At 44.6% G+C, this 18,635-nt stretch overlaps 1 long non-coding RNA gene across 2 annotated transcripts; it reads right to left on the bottom strand.

Moving 5' to 3' along the window:
* Window positions 1–753: 753 nt before the first annotated feature.
* Window positions 754–13,621, bottom strand: LOC109500156. Of its 2 annotated transcripts, XR_002742610.2 has the most exons (4): window positions 11,069–13,621; window positions 9,614–9,790; window positions 3,119–3,293; window positions 754–1,264 (listed from the first exon to the last, which is right to left on the bottom strand). It is a non-coding gene; the product is annotated as an uncharacterized LOC109500156 (long non-coding RNA). The 2 variants fall into 2 exon arrangements; XR_002157793.3 differs by lacking the exon at window positions 3,119–3,293 and having other exon boundaries at window positions 11,069–13,609.
* Between the last annotated feature and the right edge of the window lie 5,014 nt (window positions 13,622–18,635).

Raw genomic sequence — 18,635 nt, 5'->3', positions numbered from 1 at the left:
TGGGTCCTTTCCTTTCCATATAAATTTTAGGATAAGCTTGTGTGTATCTACAAAACATCTTGCTGAGAATTTGGTAAGAATTGTATTAAACCTATAGATAGATCACTTCGGAGAGAATTGACATCTTTACCATGTTGAGTCTTCCAGTGCACAAATATGGGATCTCTCTCCATTTACTTGGGTCTTCTGTGATTTCCATCGTCAGCATTTTGTAATTTTCAGCATACAGATACTTTACCTGCTTTTTTGGATTTATACTGAGGTATCTCATTTTTTTTGGAGCAATTATAAATGGTACTGTGTTTTCAAGTTTGGTTTTCACATGCTTATTGTTTATAAATAAAAAATGCTATTGATTTTTGTGTTCCCCCTTATACTCTGCAACCTTACTGAACCCACTTATTCAAGGTATAAAAAATGTCTTTGGATTGTCTATGTGGACTCATGTCACTTGCAGATAAGGATGGTCTTATCATTTCTATTCCAATGTACATGTCTTTTATTTCTCTGTCAAGATTTAATTTGAAAGTTCTATAATTGTGTTTGCAAATATGTTGACTTGTTTGAAGAATCACTGGATGCAACTCCTGTTTTTATTTTATCTTCAAAAAATATTTATTTATTTATTTTGAGAGAGAGAGAGAGAGAGAGAGAGAGAGAGAATGATCAGGGTCAGGGGAAGGGCAGAGAGAAGAGAGAGAGAGAGAATCCCAAACAGGCTCTGCACTGTCAGCCCAGAGCCTGAGGTGGGGCTTGATCTCATGAACTGTGAGCCGAAATCAAGATTTGGACATTCAGCCAACTAAGCCACCTAGCGCCCTGCAACTCCTGTTTTTATATGGACACGTTTACTGTCTATGTTAGAAACATAGGCTTATGTGAAGGCCTACAGTTTTGAAGCATTTAAATTTAATGAAATATTCAAAAGCTTCAGAGATAATTTATTTAATCAATTTTGTCTCAGAAAAATATTTGTTGAAGACAGGTAAGCATTAGAGATAAAACAAAACATATTTGAAAATATTTGTGGGTGATATTATGCATTTTAATTTCAAAAAATAAAATTCCAGCATTTAGCAGATGCACTCTAATCTTCCCCAATATTTCAGCACCTCTAGAGAGTTTATTTTCACAATTAAAACTATGATGACCAGCAGAGGAGTCAATTGAGCTATCCATTCCAAGTTCGTTATCATAATATACGACTTTGATTGCAGGCTAAATATTGGAAATAATATCATATTGAAATAAATACATTTTTTTCCTGAAAAATAGAGCGACAGATAACAGTTAAGAAACTGGTTAACAGCTGTGAATATATAACAAACAATTATTCTCTTTGTTATTTTTCAACGTTCAATTGTCAATATAAAGTTTTTATTCTGCTTTCATGTAAATGGGTTTGATTTTTTTTTTTTTTAGAAAAGACGTCATTTTAACAAGTTTCAGTAGAACAATTTTAGGCCCACCAATTTAATAGAAGTCAACATTGGTAAATATATACTTCAAAAAGTTACAGAAATTTAACTATTTTTGACATCTCCTCTTACTCTAAAAAAGAGTGCTGAAGTGGACATTACACTGCAGTGACTACCTTTAGTATGACTCAACTTTGAAACTACAGATACTTTCAGCATTTTGACATTCTAACATAGCACCGCTAATACAGGTACAAGGGTAAAGGATTATCTGGTGAGAAAGTGGGATGGATGGCCAGGGTAGTCCCAGTGAGGAGAAATTAAGGGCCACACACATCAGAGGGATCAGGCTTGGGGGTTGTGCTCTGAAGAGCTGAAACCTTCTGCACTTGTAACAGAGAGGTATGTTATGGCAACACAATGGCGCTGTTGGTTAGGGAGAAGCAGCCTTGTGCAGAACTGTGATCCAAGATTACAAATCTAAAGGCAATGGGAAACAAGTTCATTGGATTGGCTGAAGATGCTGGGGGTGGGGAGAGTGTCCTCAAATCGGTTTCTGGGCTTTTCTCTTTAGTAACAGTGGTGACCGACTAAGTGGTTATGTATGCTTCCCCAGTGCACCTCCAGGGAAGAAAAATCTGACGCTGACCAGCTCCCTTGATGCCCCATGATTGTTAGCCATTGTATACAAAGATGGGGCCACCAGCTATCAGCCCGGGAGTGTTCTTCCAAGAATGTATTTAAGAATCCTCTGTCCCTGTGTCTAACCAAAGCGAGGATAGGGCAGATGCCACTTGCACTGAAGGCACTAGCTTAGAGGAAAATAGACACAGGGATGTTGAAACAAAAAAAACCCTATTACTCGAATTCTATTTAGTAGACTGGGAAGGTGCATCAGTTTCCTGGGGCTGCTGTATGAAAGGACCACAAACTGGGTGGTTTAACACAACAGAAATGTACTCTCACAGTTCTGGAGGCCCAAAGTCCAAAGACAGAGCATTGACAGGGCTGTGTCTTCTACGAAGCCTCTTCAGGAGGAGGGGCCTTCCTTGCCTTTTCTGGTGCCCAGAAGTTCCTAACATTCCTTCGCTTATGGCGAACCACTGCTTCTGATTTCACACAGCCTTCTTCCCTCTGTCTCCTTTCCTTCTTATAGGGACACCAGTCATATTGAATTAAGGGCCCACCCTACTCCAGGATGCTTCATCTTAAGATACATCTTAATTAAATCTACAAAGACCAATATTCCAATAAGGTCACATTCACAGGTACCAGGGGTTGATACTCCAGCATACCTTTTTGGGGGACAGAATTCAATTCAGAACAGGGGTGTTAACAACTCTAGTCAAGGGTTTTGAAGAGACATAGTCAGTGAAGGGAAAAAAAAAGTGTTACACTCAGATTATGGGAAACTTTAGAAACTGTAGAGAAGCAGGCATGTAAACTCAATACAAAGAGAAATTTGAAATATCAGAAAAAAAAAGTTTGGTGAATTTGTGTCAGCCAGAAGCATTTCAATAGAATAATCTCTTCAGAGCTCTTAGTGGAACCAATCATAAGACAAAGTTTCTCATTTCCGGAAAAGATTTTGAATACGTACACTCTACTGTTAGCAAGGAATATGACCAAAGCCCAGTTAAGACAAAAATGACACTATGTGCTCACGTGTGCCATTTGAAATACTTAATACTATTACTGACCCCAGAGAAAATTAAATGCAAGCCCAGTCATATCTCCACAGAATCAGGAACCTGGCGGTCTTTGCTTCAGGAAATTTCCCTAGGAGCCATGAAGCAGTTCATATAAATATGCTGACATCTTTCAACAGCTGGAAGTACTCATTCTGGGTGTTAACACAGCGGGGAACAATCAGAACTGGAAGAAGAATAAGTGATTGGCATGCTGGCACACTGCTGTAAGAATTGCAGTGGGGAACAATTACATCGCTCAAAGAACCCTTCACAATCGGATAGGAAGGGAATTATGTCAGTGCTGAAAGATTTCACAGCTGTACTCCCAAACAAACCTGGAAATGCACATTATAGGTACTGGAAACAAAGGAACCTATTATTTTGCCTTCTTTTAGGTAAGTGGTAAAGTACTGGGAGGTGGCAGAAAAGATAATTCTAAAGGGCAATTTAGCCTCCTGTCAGCACCTGGTTCTTGCTAGTTGTCATTTCCAAATGTATAACTACCTATCCACAACAGCCGGGTGAGGCTTTGTGTAGAAGGTTCGAATGAACTCAGTCTGATAATTCTGTCTCTGTGCCCAGAATGGTTATTTTACTATATTGATTTAGGGCTCAGAAAATTTCTGGCATCAGTTTGTGTAAGACTTTTTGGTATACGGTTGGAGGAATAATTAAAAAAAAAAAATCTGACTTGGGAACAGTAGGTGGGCAGAACGAATTCGATCCCTCGATTTAAGAAAGCTCCTAGGATCATTGTGAATTTAAGTAACCTGATTTCCCGCTTCACTTCCCTCCTCCGCATGCAGATGGTGCACAGACGCGTGCATCTTGCTTGGGTTGCTAAGCCCTTGTCTCTCACCTCTTGACCACACTTCCTGTTTGGCTGTGTGATGCGAGTCTGGGACCCTGCAAATCACCTTTCTCCTTTGCCGCTGGCTCTTTCCTAGGTTCTGCCACTAGGGGGCACTCGAGGGAGACTGGAAAGCTAGAGCTTGTCTCCTAGAGTCTGGTTCTTTGGACTGTGATCCTAGTAACTGTGTTCACCCCAGCCAGTGGTAGTTGGTTCCAGGTCTTTCTGTATTGTCAGAACTAGCCTCACCACACTCTCTCAGAGCCACCAGCCCAGACAGCCGGTGCCCTTTCTTCAGATGTCCAAGTCCTCATCCAAGTGATCAAGTACCAGCAGCCAACGGGCAGCAGTCCCTGCTCAGAGCTGCAGAGGGACCGGTACCCCGTCTGAGCTTCTAGTAACCCCAATAACCTTCCCCAGCCCAAAGGGTGCCATTGTGGCACACCCCCTTTGCCTTTCCTGCTCTCTGGTATCTGTTGGCCAATTCCTTAAGCTCAGTTCTTTCTGCTAATAAGCTGGTGCTGTCTTTTCCTGACCAGACCTTGACTAAAAGGCACCTCTATGTTAATGCAATTTCTCTCTATACTGTTTACTTAACCATTATACAGTAAAACCTTGGTTTGTGATCATAATTCGTTCTGGAAACATGCTTGTAATCCAAAGCACTCGTATATCAAAGCAAATTCCAATAACTATTGGCTCAGTTGTGATCACGTGACATTCGGTGTCACACACTACTCGTGTTGCAAGACGTTGCTTGTTTACCAAGTTAAAATTTATTAGAAATGTTTGCTTGTCTTGCAGAATACTCGCAGAACAAGTTACTCACAATCCAAGGTTTTACTGTATTTGATGTGTCTGTAGGTCATTTACTGGTGTGTATAGTTGTAAGAAATAGATGTATGAAGGAGCTCCCAGGTGGCTCAGGTGGTTAAACGTCTGACTTTGGCTCAGGTCATGATCATGCAATTCATGAGTTCGAGCCCTGCATCGGGCTCTGTGCTGACAGCTCGGAGCCTGGAACCTGTTTAGGATTCTGTGTCTCCCTCTCTCTGTCCCTCCCCACCCCCACACTCACACTTTGTCTCTGTCTCTTTCTCTCAAAAACAAACATTAAAAATTTTTTTTAAAAAAGAAATAGATGTATACATCAGGGTTTGCTTGGAGCTTAAGTGCATCATCAGCCAGTCTGCTTAGCCTGTGTGTCAGATCTCTCACCTGAGATAATACTTTAGACTGTTCAGATACCGCCTGACCTGAGACCTCCTCCTAGCAGGTTGTCCATCAGTCATTAGCCCAGTCATTACATGATCACATTGCCTGCCTCAATGGCACAGCCACTTTTTAGATTATGGCTTTGAAGCACATAGACTATCTTTGATAACTTGGCTGCCCATTCCAAAACTCAATGAATTGTTATCTTGACATAGCTGCAGTTAAATATTTGAGACACAAAGGAAGTGGACATATTAATCTAGATTGGGGAAAAACTTCCACGATCAAAGAAAAGGCACTTTACTAACTGATAATCAGGGTAGATCAGTCCTTGAATAAACATGACTCTGTGGGAGATTTACTCCTCATTTAGCGATAGCCAGACTATTCTGTGATTTAACCCAAAAAGGAAAACCAGATAGAGTATAGGAAGCTTTGAAGCAAGAACACCTTAGGAGCCTCTTCTAGTGACTTGTAAGATGCAAATTCAGCACCCGCACGCCCTCACACAGATGCATGTGAGACAGCCAGTGAGCTATTTGAGTAGGAAGTTTTTACTCACAGAAAGAACTCATGTCAGCTCTGGGAGCTTGAATCAAAACAAATCTTTATATATATATATGTATATATATATATATACATATATATATACACATATATATGTGTGTATATATATACACACATATATATATATAAATTTAATTCTGTCTTTTTGGGGGGTGTTAATATTTATTTATTTATTTATTTATTTATTTATTTTTGAGACAGAGAGTGGGGAAAGGGCAGAGAGAGAGGGAGACAGAAGATCCAAAGCAGGCTCTGCGCTGACAGCAGAGAGCCTAACTGAACTCATGAACCATGAGATCATGACCTAAGCTGAAGTTGGATGCTTAACCAATTGAGGCACCTGGTCACCCCAAAACAAACCCTATAAACGTGAACAATAAATCACACATAAACTTGGATTGAGCCTATATGACAACCACTGGCAGATTCTTAGAGACTGCAAGTTTCTGTATTGAAGAGAGAACAAACCAGAATAGAACAGGGGGAACTCCAATGATAAATAGGTCTTACACAGACAGCAGATGCTGTACTCAAAAAAGTTCATGGTTAAAAAAAGGGAAGGGGTACATGTGGTCATCAGATGTGAGAATTTCATAGTTGTTTGAAGCATGAGGTATGGTGCCTCTAGAGTTCCAAAAAAGCTCAAGCGCACAGAGGCAAATTTATCTGCAGCCACTTGAAACACAGGACATTTTACTTGTAGACAGACCAGATTTGCAATAATTCAAGAATTATATCCAAATGGTGTAATTCATTCCTCCTCTTGGACTTCTGGCTCAGTCGTGTTTACTCAGCAACAATAGATGCGTCCATAACCTTTCTACTCTGTTTTCCATCACAGGAACCAGGCTGCCTCTCTGATCAAGGTCAAAGGTAAGAGAGTGAATTTGAATAGTGAACACTAAGCCAAAGGACTCCTGCACTCCCATGAACTCTTTTGACTTTGGAATGGCGCACTCCCCTGCCCACCGAGACTTTTCTGGATCACGCCTTTCATTGCCTCAGATAACCGAAAGCTCCCCGGTCTTTCTATTCCCACCTCTGTCTTCACCACAGGGAGAACAGAAAATTACTCCATCTGATCCTGTGAGTCCAAACCCCACTCCAGAGCCCTCATTGCCAAGCTTGTCATGCACAATTTGTCCCCAACCACATATGCCCCTTGAAAGATGCTCTCACTTTGCAAAAGGTCTATAGAACCTGTCCTGTGGCCTCTCCATCCTTTCAGGGGATGTGCACAGTTGCTTCAATATCCTGTTGATGATCTGTTCAGTATCTTCTGCAGCTGTCTTCCCTGCTGCCACAGGCGAAGCCATGACTCTGACCTTGACAGATGCCTTCCACACCTCCGAGATGGCAAACCCTAAGCTCCTCCTCTGACCCACTGCCCTCTCCTTCCACACAATCTCAGTTTGACACTGAACCACTCTTGAGCTCTGAGCTACCCTCATCACAACTTGGCCCTTCCCAGAATCCTCTTCCAGCTTCAGGAAGCCCTTATTCTTCTTGCACCTATAACCCATCTCCATTGGGCCACTTCACTTTTGACAGCAGAGGAATTCTCTCACCTTTTTAGGGGTTTGGCCCCGGATTTGCCAAACTTGACCCCTGGTCAAAGAGAGCCATCAATCTTCTGGATGCCTTCCTAGCTAGAAATCCCAATACCTGACATTTTCTGAGCATTCCCCTTTCAGCCTGAAGACCCCCATCTTGCTGCTGGTGTCTGATTCCTTTAAACCCTCTGCATGAGGCTGCAGTCATTATACTGAGCTACAAATTTGCTTTGGGCACTTAGAGCCGGCTTACTAACCTATTCCTCACTCTTCTTTGCCCATCCCTGCTTCAATTGTCTTCAAGCCCAGAATCTCCCCTAGTCAGCCTCCCCTCCATCCAGAGTTGCAAAGCCAACACTGCCATCAGAGCTAATATCACATCACTTGCAACCTCTCCACGGTTGGCAACTTAATGCCTTTTTAAGTTTCCCAGTTAATAATCTTGACTTCCCAGTTCTCCAACTTGAAGGACTCTGTACTCCCCTCCACCCTCCCTCTGTCTCCAAGAAAAAGAGCCCCTTCCTTCCAGCCAACTTGGGTTCAAAACATATATCTGCAGCTTCCTTCCATCTTGGAACTATGTCACAAAAGTAGGGGCCACTTTGTCATCTGTCACTCACTGGCTTTGCAGACTAACATGGTATAGGTCCCACACCTGTGTAACTACGGTTGGCATAAGTCTGTTACAGATCCATATTTTACAACAGACCTTTGACCTAAGGATGTCCCAAGTAGGAGCTGAAATATTTCTGCCTGCCCTACCCCACTCAATGTTTTGGCAACAAACAAGGGAGGGAGGCTGCTCCTGTGAAAAATCCTCAGTCGCCCTTCAGTGGCAGATCATCAGGAACTGCACTGTCACCTGGGGCTGAGGCCATGCCCTGTCCCCCATCTCTGGTGCCTCAAATCTTGGCAGGAAACACAGCTTCCAGTTCCAGCTCTGGGAAGCATTTACAGGGCAGGTGCATGCTGCCTTGGCTTTCCTTAACATGTTGGCTGCCTGGTCCCTTTCCCCCATGTCACAGGAGCCACTCTGGGACCTCAGATCCCTGGCAGGGACCTTGACCTTTGGACAACCCCTGCAAGTCAGTACCTAGATCAGGGATTGGCAAATGTTTTAGGCTTCCAGAAGCAAAATTGAGGAAATTATACAGGAACTTACAAAGCAGGGGAAATTGCTACCTCACCCTGCCTTGTCTGCCTGGGGCAGGCCATCTGGGAGTGGCACACCTTGTGCCCAGCTGCCACCAGCTGGAGTCAGCTGGAGACATTCTCAAGAAGGGAAGCACAGGTCCAAGCAGGAGTGGCTGACAGTTCTGGTGGGCAGGGTTCTGGGCGTCACTGGGCAGAGAGGGAAAGGGAGACCTGCCAACTCACATCACCTTGGATTTACTTACTCAAGGGGACTGACTGTCATCTGCTCCCTTTCCTCACATCACATGGACACTATCGGTGCCTGAGATCCTTGGCTGGGGAGCTCATACGGCTGGTGCCCACTCCAGAGCTCACCACGGTGGCCTGGTTTTTTCCCACATTGCTCCCTGCATCACAGTGACACAGCAGGACCTCAGCTCCAGGACCCTAGGATCTTATTTATGGAATCATCAGAGAAGAGGCATCAGAAAAGTTGCCAGAGAAGAGTTATGGCATCACCCGGCTTTTGTCACATGGTACCACTAGGCTGCCCAGCCCCCTTTCCCCACTCCCCCGTTTCAGACCTTGGCAGGTGGCCTGGGCCCATCATGCCAACCTCCAAACCACTAAGACGCAAATCACAGTCTTGCTTTGGCTCTTTTCAGAGTAGACTGACTACTTTATCCACTATATCCCCAGGGTTACCCCAAAGCCTCCACCTTAGCAGTGGACTAGCCTCCAGTAAAAGCCCAGTAGTCCTAAGAAAGTGGTCCCCACATTGCCTTGGTTCTTCTTAGAGGTGCTTGGTTGCCCGACCCCCCATTCACCCCACCTCCCTGACATCACTGGAACCACACCAATGCCTTGGACTCTTGGCAAGGGACCCGGATGGTTGCAGCCAGCCCCCCCGCGACAAGCCATTAGAGCTTCACTGCAGTATAAATGGCTATTGAGCACCCTTGAAGGGTTCAAGTTGAAAAGGGCTGTTAATTTACACACCAGATTTCAAAGTCTTAGTCCTAAAAGAGATGTAAAATATCTCACTGATATTGTTATCTTGATCACATGTTGAAAGGACAGTATTTGGGATATATTGGGCTAAATAAAATATGTTACGATTAATTTCACCTGATTCCTTTTACTTTTTAAAGACGCAGTTACTAGACAATGTAAAATTATATGTACCTCATGCAAGCAGGCCTGCGTCACTCTTATCATTGTGAAACTTCTTGCACATCACTGTGGCCACATTAGGAAGTCCACCCTGGCCAGGGATCTGGCTCTTTGGTGCCAGCCCCACAGTGATGAAAGACATCTCTATATTGCTCTGGTTCTTAGAGTGTGTTGACTGCTGGACCTCAGCTTGCCAGATTAGGAAATAAAAATGCAAGATTCCCAGTTACATTTGAATTTCAAATGCAGAACAAATAGTATCTTATTATAAGCACGTTCCAGGTCCTTATTTGTTGTTTATCTGGAATTCGAATGTGGCATTCTGTGTTTTATCTGTCAACCCAATGAGTCAGTTATCTGCCAACCCCACATTTTCCCTGTGTCCTCCTCATCTCTGGGGTCACACTGGTGACTCAGCCCTCAGAAAGGGGCTTGGATTGTGGGTTCCAGTCACAAAAGCCCTTACAAAGTAGTCACCACATTGCCTTGGAAAATCTTAAGAGTATCCTGGATGCCCGGGCCCTGGTCCCTGGGGCCATGCCAGTACCTCAGACGTTTCACAGAGGTTCTGGGACTCTGGGGCCTACCCTAGAGTTTTTGTTCTTCCTTTGTGTGCATTGACTGATCTGATGGACCCCATTTCACTGTGTCAACACTAAAACCTTTACACTGACTTGATTCTTCTTAACATACATGACCTCCATTTTGCCACACATTACTAGGTCATGTGAATCCTTAGCCCTTTGATGAGGAGCCTGGACCACTGGTGTGAGCTACAAAAACCATTGGCCTAGTCTTGGCATTGCCTTTGAAGCCTTCAGTGTGTATTGTAGGCTGGTCTTCACATTCCCCACTACACAGCAGTGTATGCCCCATAATCCATTAGACAGTGGGCACTGTATTATCCTGGTCCCCTTTATGGTGAACTGGTTGTCTAAACCGTCTCCCCCCACACTGCTAGGTTCATGGTGCATTATACCCTTGACAGGTGGCCAGGTCACTCTGGATCCCCAGGTATGTGGCTCATGCAGCACACATCCCTCTTTATGCGTGAGGAGGCAGGGCAGGGCCTGCCTTCAGAAGGGGTTGCACATGGGTCCCGGCCATCCCAGGGGTCTCCTACTTGTTTCTGGTTGAGCGCTTCTTTCCTTCCCACTCCTGACTTCTCTGCTAGTGAACAGTGGGCTCCACCACAGGCTCCAGAGATAAACCCCTAGCCCAGCTGACCAAGCTGGTTGGTCTCATAAGCCTTTGCATGGCCTACTTCTTGGTTTTTCTGCCCTACTCTTGGTAATTGTTTTTATTGCTTGGGGTTTTCCAGTCTCACTTCTAGTTTCTCCTTTGAATCTGTGATTTATTGATGTTAAATGAGAGAGGGCACCAGGAGAGTGGGTACTGCACCGAACCTCTCACGGAAAATGGCCACAGCTCAGCCACTAAAGCACCATGCAGATGTGGAAAAGTTACCTCAACCTTCAGCCTCAGTTTCCTTCCCAAAAATGACATGGCGTGTCTGTTTGTGCTTTTTTGAGGAAGAGGATGTTGTCTAAGTTCTCTGGAGATTTTAGAATGCTCTCTGACATACTTATGGTTCCATGTCCACTTTTTGCCTTCTGGTTCTGTTGTAGAAACAAGGACAGCCCCAAAGAAATGGTTGTGTGCTAGGAGGGAGAGAAGACCACCTACAAATTCAAGACACATTTCTAAAATGTATTATTTTATTTCTGAGAGAGAGAGAGGCAGAGAGAGAGAGGGAGACACAGAATCCGAAGCAGGCTCTAGGCTCTGAGCTGTCAGTACATACTGAGAGCGACACAGCTTAAACCCGTGAACTGTGAGATCATTACCTGAGCTGAAATCGGATGCAGAACCGATTGAGCCCCCCAGGTGCCTCTCAAGACATATTTTTAAACTCCATCTGTAATTGCTTTGGGAATAGAAGTTAGAGTGGCGCCCTCTGCCTGACTTTCTCATGCCTGGCACAGACCCCCTACCTAACCAGATGACTTTGCTTCTATTGCTGCCCTGAATCTCCTTGTCCCAAATCTCAGCTGTAATCTAAAGAGTTTTCTATTTGCCACCAGCATCGAAGCCAACACTTTAAAGTGGCAAGAGTCCTTCAGCTTCACCTGCAGCCTTTAGAAGACGCTGGATGTTTTGTTTTTGCCCAAGGAGTTTGCCCAGTCAACTGGGCTCCTTTAAAAGATTTAATGGTGTTTTGTGTGTTATCACTGTGACTTGGTGGTGTGAGCTCAAAAGAGCAGGTTAAGATCACCTTTCAGCCAGGAACTTTTGGTGGGCCTGCACTGGAGGGACAGACACAAGATATCGGGGCAGATGCGGAAGGAGGGTGCTGTCATTCATGTGCTGGCTCCCTGGCCTCTGCTCTCTGTGTGAGGGACTGATGGCCGTCTGCCTTTCTGAGCAGAGCCTTGTTCTGTCACCAGTGACTTGGTATCTGTGGCCTAGTGGGAAAACCTCCCTATAAGTTATTGTAGTTCTAATAAGGGGGTATTTTTATCCCTGAAAGGAATAAACCCAGGTATCAGAACACTGGTGCTGGGGGAGATCTGGGGCCATGGATGGATTTAGAGGGCTCTTACACCAGTCGTGGGCAAACAGAGTTAGGTAAGGGATACTGAAACTGTCCATGATGGTTGCAGGTGCTGGTTGCTGACTTTTTACAGCCAGCCTGGGGTCTGTAGCAGAGAGATCTGGAAATTTCTAAAACTTTCTGAGATCCTCTGTTGGTGCAATCTAGAACAAAGTATTCTCTGGGGCCACAGAGGATGCCAGCTATCCCCTGTACCTCCCCACTTCCTTTTCTTCTCAGAGCCATGAAGAACAAGACCAGCTTGACAGAAGGATAGTGAACATCCTGGAAACTTCAACAGGGACCCCAGTTCAGGGTATGGCAACTCTGGTCTGTCTTGGGTCTCTAGAGCTCTGTGTTCTCCAAGAAGGTCAGAGTGATGGACAGTCACTTCCCACCATGGATCCTCTGGGCCTGGGGCTTGAGCCAGTGAACGCTGGGCTGGGTGGTGTACAGGCATGAGAATTCCTTCTTGAGTAGCTCCCTTCACTAGGAGAATTCTGAAATTAAATGCACTTGTCATTTGTAATGCAATTAATACCACTTGGCACAGATAGGGACCAGGGGATGCCAGCAAGCAGATAAGGAAGGCTGCACGGAAGAACCTTGCTTGCTCTGGGATTCCATGAGCCTAATCCTGTTATTATTGTTAATATGTGTAATTTAAAATATCAATGATGCATATCAATAATGAGAATTTGGTTTGTCTTTTCTAAATATACGGGTCACGCATCTAAAGCATTCTGAAGTTTACAAAACAGAACTGTTGGAACCCCAGCAAAAACGCACTGACTTTTACAGTTTTATGGTTGAGACAACCAGCTCTCAATGCCAGTTTCCAGGCTTGGCCTCCAGAGCCAGCAGATGGTGGGGCAGGTAGCGTCCAAGGGATTGCCTGAGCTCTGGGATGGGGACCCTTTCTGGGCCCTGCTCTGACAAGTTAACTGTGTGATCCTGTGTGAAGAGTCATGTCCCATACTTCTCTACCTTCCCAGATCCCGCCCCCATCTATCCCATAAATACCAGGTGACAGCTACCTCCCCATGGATGCACCTGGGGCTCTGTGACCCTCTGATCATGCCTCCCCAATTTTTCCTGGAGTGTAGGTCCCCAGAGCCACAGGGACTCTTCACTCTGAGTGGATAAGCCACCAGAAAGTTGAAAAAAACTGGGCCCTGGGAACCAAGCCATTTTTCAATCTTTTGGGGTAAATTGTAAGAACCCTAAGGACACTATTATGGACTGAATGGCTCTTCCAAAATCCATACACTGAAACCCTAATCCCCAGTGTGATGGCATTAGGTGGTGGGTCTCACGGAGAGAATTAGGTTCAGATGTGATCAAGTGTGGGGTCCCATGGTAGGGTTAGTTAGTGTCCTTACAAGAAGAGGAAGAGGGGCACCTGGGTGGCTCAGTCGGTTAAGCGTCCGACCTCAACTCAGGTCAGGATCTCATAGTCTGTGAGTTTAAGCAAGCCCTGTGTCAGGCTCTGTGCTGCCAGCTCAGAGCCTGGAGCCTGCTTCAGATTCTGAGTCTCCCTCTTTCTCTCTCTGCCCCTCCCCTGCTCACACTCTGTCTTTGTCTCTCTCTCAAAAATAAATAAACATTAAAAAATTGTTTTTAAATAAACGAAGAGGAAGAGTCTAGAGCTCTCTCTCCACACTCTGAGGACACAGCAAGAAGGCGGCCATCGGTAAACCAGGAAGAGGGTCTTCACCAGAACCCACCCATGCTGGCATCCTGATCTCAGACTCACAGCCTTCCAGAACTGTGAGAAACATGCTTGCTGGTTAGGCCACCTACTCTATGGTATCTTGTCATTACAGCCCAGACTGACTAAGGCAAGGACAATGCCTGCACATTGAAAATCTTACTTCCCAGCAACTTGGGGGCAGGGTGTTAGGCACCTAACAAGCTCTGGGTAAATAAACCTTCTTTTGTCCCAAGGGATGTAGCCTTCTAAATCTCACTGCTCACATGTCAGGCCTTTGACACAACACCCAGAAAACTTCTTGCATTTCTAATCTCCTGTGTTCCCTGCAGGTAATTGCACAGAAAATTCATGCTGCAAGGGGAATTACAAGGAATTATACATCTCCTTTCACCTCACCAGGCTTTCATGTTGACAGAGAAGTGGCCATGATTTTAGGATGGTGGACGGGGGGCAGGGGGTAGACAGACTACACAGCTGGGCTCTACACTTTCCTCAACTCACTCAAAAATCAAGATGGTACCTACCTAAGCTTCTCCCCAACAGATGCTCAGAGCCTAGGGCTGCAGTGGCTGTCAGAGTTCTGTCCATGCAGCCTCTGTGAGGAGGCTGTGATCTAGAGGTGAGCCATGTTCAGCTCAATGACATAAAGCTGGGTCAAGCTGACCTGGAATGTTAACCACCTAGGGCTCTCAATGCTGCCTCGTGGCTGAGAAACACCCACTCTTTCTTAGAATAATGGTCAGTATGGATTGGAAGGTGGAAGGATAGGGCAGGATATCCATGGAGCTTCTTTGCAACAGCAGGGGTAGAAACTGAGGTTATTTATACATACTAAGAACATTTTATGAGCTCTCAAATGGGGAAACGAGGCCTGATTGTTGGACCAACATGTGAAACCAGGCCTCTGAGAAGTTGTATCTGCAAGGTCATCTTATCCGGTTTGGCATATCTAGGAGGCCAGATGTGATAGAAGGGAATCATGAGTCACAGATGTCCTGCCCTACACATCCTGTCCGCATCCCTACCCAAAGTGTCCCCAGACTGTTGGTCTGTTATAGGGAGGATAAATGTGAACAAGGGGGTTGAGAGACGTCGGTGATGTCAGAAAAGTAACAGTTCTGGGAACTTTCAGGAAGGCATATAGGAGAAATGTGGGTATACAACAAAAATAGCAGTCAATAATAATAATAATAACAATAACAATAGCAGCTCCCTTCTATGGTGACCACTGACCATGTGCTGTCTTATTGGATCCTCATTAAAACCTTGTGAGTTTGATGTCATCACCCCCATTTTATAGATGAAGATACTAATGTTCAGAGAGGCTGTCACTGACTTGAGGCCTCTCAGCAAGTGGATGGCAAGACCAGGGTTCCAACACAGACCTCCATGTCCCCTCCAAGTTATAGCTTTTCCACTGTGGTAGAGTAAAAACAAAGCATAGATTTTTATATCAGACAGGTCCTAATTACTGTATGCCAGCCATGTGACCTTGAGCAGGTGACTTTCTGTGCTTCCGTTCTGTCTTCTGTAAAATGAGAATTATAAGAAGATTAAGTGAGACAAGGCTTAAAAAGCACTGAGTATAGTTCCTGGCTGATTTTATTACACACATAGGTGTGCAATGAATCCATGCTGCTGTTACTCTTGTTTCTATTTTGTTTTAAGTTTATTTATTTATTCTGAGAGAAAGAGAGAGATCATGTGTGTGAGTTGGGGAGGGACAGAGAAAGAGGGAACGAGAGAATCCCAAGCAGGCTCCACACTGAGAGCTCATAGTCCAATGTGGGGCTTGAACTCAGGAACCCATGTGATCATGACCTGAGCCAAGATCAAGAGTCGAATGCTTAACTGACTAAGCCACCCAGGCACCCCTACTCTTATTTCTAAACCTTCATTATACTAGGCATCTGTGGCTTTGGTCAACCATGTGTTATCTGAAAATCTGTATGTCCTCACCGGTGGCAAGGATAGATCTCTCTTTCCCCAGTGGACTTCCCCAGTCCTCCCCTCTCATCAAACAGTACCACTGCTATGGACTGAATTGTGTCCCCTCTACATTTTTAACTTGAAGCCTGAACCCCCAATGTGGCTGTAGTTGGAGATAGAGTTTGTAGGAGGTAATTAAGAGTAAATGATGTTCTAAGAGTGGGGGCCCTAATCCAATGGGATTGGTGGCCTTAAAAGAAGTGAAAGAGACACCAGAGCTCTCTCTGCCACATGAGGACATTGTGAGTAGGTAGCTGTCTCAAAACCAGGAAGAGAACTCTCATCAGAAACCTATCATTCTGAATGGGACCGCTCTTGCACTGTTGGTGGGAATGCAAACTGGTGCAGCCACTTTGGAAAACAGTGTGGAGGTTCCTCAAAAAAATAAATAAATAAAAAAATAGAAGTACCCTACGAACCAGGAATAGCACTACTAGGAATTTATCCAAAGGATACAGGAGTGCTGATTCATAGGGACACATGTACCCCAATGTTTACAGCAGCACTTTCAACAATAGCCAAATGGGAAAAGCCTAAATGTCCATCAACTGATGAATGGATAAAGAAGATACGGTTTATATATACAATGGAATACTACTTGGCAATGAGAAAGAATCAAATCCTGCCATTTGTAGCAATGTGGATGAAACTGGAGGGTATTATGCTAAGTGAAATAAGTTAGACAGATATCATATGTTTCACTCATATGTATGATTTGAGAAACTTAACAGAACACCATAGGGGAAGGGGAAGGGGAAAAAAGTTACAGAGAGGGAGGGAGGCAAACCATAAGAGACACTTAAATACAGAGAACAAACTGAGGGTGGATGGGGGGGTGGGGGAGAGGAGAAAATGGGTGATGGGCATTGAGGAGGGCACTTGTTGGGATGAGCACTGGGTGTTGCATGTAAGCGATGCATCACAGGAATCTACCTCCAAAACGAAGAGCATACTGTATACACTGTATGTTAGCCAACTTGACAATAAATTATATTAAAAAAAAAAAAAGAAAGAAAGAAATCTATCCTGCTGGATCTTGATTTGAGACTTCCCAGGCTCCAGGACTGTGAGAAACAAATCCCTGCTGTTTAAACAATGTATGGTATTTTGTTTTCACATTCCAAGCTGACCAATGTGGAGAATTGCTACACAAGCCAGAGCCCTGGGTGTTTTTCTAGATACTTCTAGATACTCCTGGTCCCACATCATCCAATACCATATTTTATCAATTCTACCTCTAAGACATTTCACAAATCTCACTTCCCTTGTTTTCATGAGGCACCATTATTATGGAATTTTTAAAGATCTAGAACAAGAGAGAAAAAAAAGAGAAACCAATATACCCACTAGCAGCCTCAACAATTGTCAGCACATGATGACTGTTAATTCATCTATGGTTTACCCACTCCCCCATTCCAGATTGTTTTGAAACAAAGCCCAGATATCATATAGTTTTACCTAGATACCAGTATATTTCTATAAAAGATAAGGACTCCTTTTAAAAACTATGACCATCTTACCAGTATCACATCTAATTTTTTCAATAATCCATTAAAATATCCAGTCAGCATGTATATTTCCATAACTGGCCAGGGGCAAAAAAAAAAAAATTCTTATACATGGTTTGAATTGGGATTCAAGTAAGATCCATAGGTTGTGATTGGCTGACATGCCTTTTAAGTCTCTCTCTTTTTCAAATGTTTATTTTTGAGAGAGACAGAGAGACAGAGTGAGCAGGGGAAGGAAAAAGAGAGGGGAACAGAGGATCTGAATCGGGCTCCATGCTGACAGCCCGATGCAGGGCTCGAACTCACAAACCGCAAGATCATGACCTGAGTTGAAGTCTGATGCTTAATGGATTGAGCCACCCAGGCGCCCCTAAATCTTTTACTTTATATGGTCTCCTGCATCTTTTTACCTTCCGCCTTTCTGGTGTGCTGATTCCTTCTGAATGCATCTCTTCTTCTGGCTCATCACTCTGGCTTCTTGGTCCCTCTGGAAAACCGATCTCCCTCACTGGGGCCTCCGTGCCAGCTGTGGGCCTCTGTCTGGAACATTCCCTCTCAGTGCTTGCGTGGCTGGCTGCTTTTTTTCCAGGTCCCCTCCTGAGCAGCTCTTCCTTGGTGAAAACTGCCCGGGGCCTCTCTCTGCTAATAGAGCCCCCGAGCTCCCACACTTCTGGGCCCTTCATGTTTCTGCACACTTATTTAGGATCTGCCTTTACCACCAGCTTGCAAATTCTACAAGGTCAGTAGTAAATCTCACTCACAATTTAGCTTCTAGCACAGGGGTTGGGACACAGTAAACGCTCAATAAAAATGAAAAGTGCCCGGGTTGGGGGAAGTAAGCTTGTATGCAAAGAAGAGAGAGGTGCAAAGGCATGAATTCCAGTTCTTTGCAGTTTTGGGGGAAGAATTTTCTCTGCCCTTGTCCCTCTGGTGGTAGCGAGGAGGAGCTGGTGAAGAACAAGACCAGTGGCAGCCAGGCCACAGTGCTGGCTTCTGATGTTTGGCGTTATCTTAGGGTCTTGGTTTGAGGTCCCCTAAAAGCTAATGCTGAGATGTAGATTTGAGTGAATGTAGTTTATTTCGAGGTGAAGGACTCTCCAGGAGAATAGGGGGTGAGAAATACTAATAGAGGTGGGAAATACTAATAAGGGGGCTGTCGTCAAGTCAGCTCCCCCAGGGGTGAGAGGGGCTTAGTTCCTTGGTTGTGTTCTGGGAGCCCTGCCTTGGAGT

The sequence above is a fragment of the Felis catus genome, chromosome B2 (genome assembly GCF_018350175.1).
Source record: "Felis catus isolate Fca126 chromosome B2, F.catus_Fca126_mat1.0, whole genome shotgun sequence".
Lineage (NCBI taxonomy): Eukaryota > Metazoa > Chordata > Mammalia > Carnivora > Felidae > Felis > Felis catus.
The sequence above is the reverse complement of the archived record's forward strand: the minus strand, read 5'-3'. Positions and strand labels throughout refer to the sequence as shown.